The following is a 5,606-nucleotide window of genomic DNA, read 5'->3' on the forward strand; positions in this document are numbered from 1 at the left end:
ATTCCTCAAAAAACTAAATACAATTACCATGTGATCTAGTAATTCCACTTCTAGATATATACTCAAAAGAAGTGAGCTCTATAGGCAAGATGGCGGTGGGGCGTGGCTGGTGTGACATTAGTGCAGCCTTGCCTTTCTCGGCAAGATCTCTCCACTTCGGATGTTACCAAGTTGACGCCACTTTCACATGAAGTTACAAGCAGACAGGCCACAATTAATATAGGTACAAGTGGTCATGTAGCTCACGGGAAATCTACAGTTGTAAAAGCTATTTCTGGAGTTCACTCTGTCAGGTTCAAAAATGAACTAGAAAATAATATTACAATCAAACTTGGCTATGCTAATGCTAAGATTTATAAACTTGACGACCAAAGTTGTCCTCGGCCAGAATGTTATAGATCCTGTTAGTACACCCGATGAGTTTCCTACAGGGACCAAAGGGAGCTTCAAATTAGCCAGACATGTTTCCTTTGTTGACTGTCCTGGCCACGACAGTTTGATAGCTACTACGCTGAATGGTGCCACAGTGATGGATGCAGCTCTTCTATTGATAGCCGGAAAGGAGTCTTGTCCTCAGCCACAGCTTCTGAACACCTGACTGCTATAGAAATCATGAAACTGAAGCATATTTTGATTCCACGAAATAAAATTGATTTGGTGAAAGAGAGCCAGGCTAAAGGACAGTATGAACAGATCCTTGCATTTGTACAAGGTACAGTAGCAGAAGGAGCTCCTATCATTCTAATTTCTGCTCAGCTAAAATACGATATTGAAGTTGTCTGTGAGTACATAGTAAAGAAAATTCCAGTACCCCCAAGAGACTTTACTTCAGAACCCCAACTTATTATTAGATCCTTTGATGTCAACAAACCTGGCTGTGAAGTTGATGACCTTAAGGGGGATGTAGATGGAGGTAGTATTCTAAAAGGAGTATTAAAGGTGGGCCAGGAGATAGAAGTCAGACCTGGTATTGTTCCAAAAATAGTGAAGGAAAACTCGTGTGAAAACCCACCTTTTCCAAAATTGTATCGCTTTTTGCAGAGCATAAAGATCTTCAGTATGCTACTCCAGGAGGGCTTATTGGAGTTGGAACAAAAATTAACCCCACTTTGTGCCAGGCTGACAGAATGGTGGGGCAGGTACTTGGTGCAGTTGGAGCTTTACCGGAGATCTTCACAGAACTGGAAATTTCCTATTTCCTGCTTAGACGGCTTCTAGGTGTACACACTGAAGGAGACAAGAAAACAGCAAAAGTGCAAAAGCTGTCTAAGAATTAAGTGCTTACGGTGAACATAGGATCCCTGTCGACAGGAGGAAGACTTAGTGCAGTCAAGGCTGATTTGGGCAAAATCACAGAAGTAGGAGAAAAAATTGCCCTTAGCCAAAGAGTTGAGGAACAGTGGCGTTTAGTTGGTTGGTGTCAAGTAAGAAGAGGAGTGACAATCAAGCCAACAGTAGATGATGACTGAAGAATTAAATAACAGATTTGGATGAAGTCGGAACTTCTCTTAAAAACCTAGGGGTATATTTTCAAAGCAACAGTGAGGACAGCTCATTACCTTAGGAGTAGCTGTAAGATTATTATCATTTTTTGGTGATGAAAATTTAACCTCTAGTACTAAAATAAGGTCTACAATAAAAGTAAAAATTGGCATAATGTTGGATTGAATCTACATTTTACCAGAAATTAATCATTCCCAAATAATGTCTAATTTATACATCAGTGAAGGTTTCAAAGGAAACTGCTACAACCAGCCTTTGCTGTAGCACACGTACCACTGAACCTGTTTGAAATAAAATTTTTCTTCTTATTAAAAATAAAAAAAATAAGGAAGTGAAAGCAGGGACCCAAAGAGATATTTCTATACCCATGTTCACAACAGCATTATTCACTATAGCTAAAGGGTGGAAATGACCCAACTGTTCATCAATAGAGGAATGGATAAACAAAATGTGGTACGGCCATATAGTAAAATCCTATTCAGCAATAAAAAGGAACAAACTACTGTTATCTGCAACAATATGGATGAATCTTGAAAAATATGTTAAAGAAGCCAACATAAAAGAGTAAATATTATATGATCCCATTTGTAAGATATTTCTAAAGAGGGCAAATCTCTAGAAACAGAAAGTAGATCAGTGGTTGCCTGAGACTAAGGCAGGGAGTTGGCTCTAAATGGGCACCGGGAGACTTTGGGATGATGCAAATGTTCTAAAACTGGATTGTAGTGATGGTTGCACAACTATATAATTTTTATTTATTTATTTATTTTTTTTTGGCGGTACACGGGCCTGTCACTGTTGTGGCCTCTCCCGTTGCGGAGCACAGGCTCCGGATGCGCAGGCTCAGCAGCCACGGCTCACGGGCCCAGCCGCTCCGCGGCATAAGGGATCCTCCCGGACCGGGGCACAAACCCGCATCCCCTGCATCGGCAGGCGGACTCCCAACCACTGCGCCACCAGGGAAGCCCACAACTGTATAAATGTACTAAACTCATCAAACTGTACACTTAAAATCAGTGAACTTTATGGTAGGTAAATTATACCTCAATAAATCTGTTTTATAAAAAAAAATTTTTTAAAGGTGGTGTTGGTTATTCCTCCCCACACTTACTGTATGACCCAAAGAGATATGTTCTGAAATCCTGAAAGTGAGCAGGTGAGGCCAGAAAACTGAAAAAGATGAAATTGTCCACGGAAGTACTTTATGACTCCGGAAGAAAGAACTGCAGAGTCTTTAGGGGCTACTTGGTCACAATCTAAGGAGATGCAGACAAGGTGGAGCCAGAGTTCCTCTCCCTGCAAAGGGAAGATCTTGGGCAGCAACGCCCTGTGAAAGTGCCAGGCACTGTTTCCCATCGTCCAACTGGGACATCAGAATCCCAGGGAGAGGGACCGTGTTTCTCCATCTCCCAACATGGAGAAGAAAAGAGGGAAGAGTTATTATCAAGTGGTTGGATGAGAGCAGCAGGGCTGGATCTGTGTGTGTGTGTGTGTGTGTGTGTGTGTGTGTGTGTGTGTACGAATGCACCAGCACGCAGATAAACCCCTACACAAACACAGACCCATTTGTATGTATGACATAAAATACAAAGTTTCATTACAATCATATCACAATTATATTACATATTTTTAATTATAGGGAAATGATAAGAAGGCAAATACTCAAATGCTGAACTCTTGGTTGGTTGCTCATTTTTAACTGAAATGAAAAAACTTTTTTTAAAAACTTCCCTTTTTACTCGGGTTGGCCTTCATACATATTAGCAGGCAGCATCTGCACAGAGAAAGTCTCTTTGTCTGGAAAGGTAAATGCTTAATTCAAGCTTTTGTGTCATGAAATTAATTCTAATATAAATAAGATTTTAAAGGATAAAAGCAGTCTGGAATGTTAATGTAAAAATGTGCACTGTTATTGAAAGAACAGACTTATTAGAAAACAAGGAAACAAATTAAAAACGCTTGCACTGGGTTCAAATGAAAACTTTTACCAGCTTCATTAGTTTGGGAGCCAATGTCCTTTATCCCTCCAGAGCCAGCCATGTAGTTGCTGCTGTCATTGTCGTTGTTTAGTATGTCAGAAGGTGAGGAAGACCAAAAATGCAGAAGGTAACTCTGGGCAGAGAAAAAAAATCCTAAATAACACAGGTCTCCAGAAATTATTCTTTTGCTTGTATTTCCACAATGGCTGGTTCTGTAATCAGCTTAGCCAAATATTTATAGAATTTCTACTTTCCCACTATGATTTACAGACATAAACAGTGTGATTCGTTTGTGTGGAAAAGTTCATTGAGGTCAAGGGTAGGAACTGCATTTGACTCTGCCACTTACAGGCTGTCCACCTACATGTGTACCAGCTTATGCATTTTTAAGAGACGGAGGATCCTTCCTACCCTCAGGATTGTCTTGAGAATTGAATGGTGTGATACCTGGTAAAGCAGCTGCCACCAAGAGGCCACCCAATCAATGGTGGGTCTTTTTCCATCCCATTCCACATTTTACCCACTGTTCACCATCCTGCTCAAACACACACACACACACACACACACACACACACACATCACAAGTCTTACTCTGAGAAGTTCTGTTGACATTTCCCACGGAAAAAAACAAATGGAACCATTTTCAAGGGGAAAAACTCAACAGCACACAAGATGAAGACTGTACACGGCACCTCTCCTCCCAGTGAGGAAGGACTGGTGACTGGAAGCAGCAAAGAGACACCGATTCCCCTGTCCTCCCCCGTTCTGACAGGAACAGGAGTAGAGGACGCCAGAGCACCCACATCTGGCTAGGAATCTGCTGAGTGAAAGGCAGAGCCTAGTACCCCTGGCTGATTATGAGGTCAAGGCTGCATATTCAAGCCCCATAAGGAGACTGATCCTGGCAGCAATCTTATTCCTGGCCCTGACCTACTCACTGTGCTTCCATTGGATGGAGGAGCTATGTCTGGGGGCTGGGAGGAGTAAAGGCTCACTGCATCCATTCCCATCATCAGGAAAAAATTCAAAGCATAGGTCCTATTAACAGATGTCCTTTTTTTTTTGCGGTACGCGGGCCTCTCGCTGTCATAGCCTCTCCTGTTGCGGAGCACAGGCTCCGGACGCGCAGGCTCAGCAGCCATGGCTCACGCACCCAGCCGCTCCGCAGCATGTGGGATCTTCCCGGACCGGGGCGCGAACCCGTGTCCCCTGCATCGGCAGGCGGACTCCCAACCACTGCACCACCAGGGAAGCCTAACAGATGTCCTTTTAATATCAATATGTGAGAGGTACCACAAATAAACAGGGCCCTGGAATGTAAAGAACTGTATTACTTAGATAAAACATTCAGCTGCTATAACAAAAGTCAAAATAAGAGTGGCTTAAAGATGATGGCTTATTTCTCTCTCACAGAAGAATCCAAGTGCAAATAATCCAGGGCAGTAGGGCAGCTCCACAATAGCAGGAAGCCAGGTTCCTTCTAGCATGTTGCTCTGAAGGCCTCAACACATGATTTCCATTTTGTAATCTCAGATGCATATTTGGGCCCCATTATTTTGCATACATTCCAACCAGAAGAAAGAGGAAAGAGCAAAGTCAAGCCACCACCCTTCCCTTTTGTTTAAAGATACAACTAGAAAGTAGTGCACATTACCTGAGTTCGTGTCCCAATGACTAGAACCTCGTAACGAGGAATTTAGATACCTAGCTGCAAGGGAAGCTGGGAGATGCAGTCTTATTTTGTGTGGCCATGTGCTTAGCACAATTGGGGGTGGGGGTATTTTGGTTTCCATAACAAAGTACCACAGACTGGGTGGATTAAAACAGCAGAGATTTATTCCCTCATAGTTTCAGAAGCCTGAAGCCCAAAAATCAAGATGTTGGCAGAGTTGGTTCCTTCCAGAGGCTCTGAGGGAGAACCCATCCCATTCCTCTCTCCTAGCTCCTGGGGGTTGCTGGAAATCCTTGGGGTCCTTGGCTTGTGGCTGCATCCCTCCAATTTCTCCATCCACCATCACCTGGCCTCAGTATCTCTGTATCCAAATCTCCTTTTCCTTTCTCTTATAAGGACACCAGTCATCTTAATGTGAGGTCATACCACAAAGATTCTATTTCCAAATAGGG

General features: G+C 42.8%; 1 pseudogene; it reads left to right on the plus strand.

The window, feature by feature from the left end:
• Positions 1 to 1,469, plus strand: part of LOC103076949 (eukaryotic translation initiation factor 2 subunit 3 pseudogene) — a 162,555-nt pseudogene extending 161,086 nt beyond the window's left edge.
• The last annotated feature ends 4,137 nt before the right edge of the window (positions 1,470 to 5,606 follow it).

This window comes from Lipotes vexillifer, unplaced genomic scaffold, assembly GCF_000442215.2.
Source record: "Lipotes vexillifer unplaced genomic scaffold, Lipotes_vexillifer_v1.1 scaffold1166, whole genome shotgun sequence".
Taxonomy (NCBI): domain Eukaryota; kingdom Metazoa; phylum Chordata; class Mammalia; order Artiodactyla; family Lipotidae; genus Lipotes; species Lipotes vexillifer.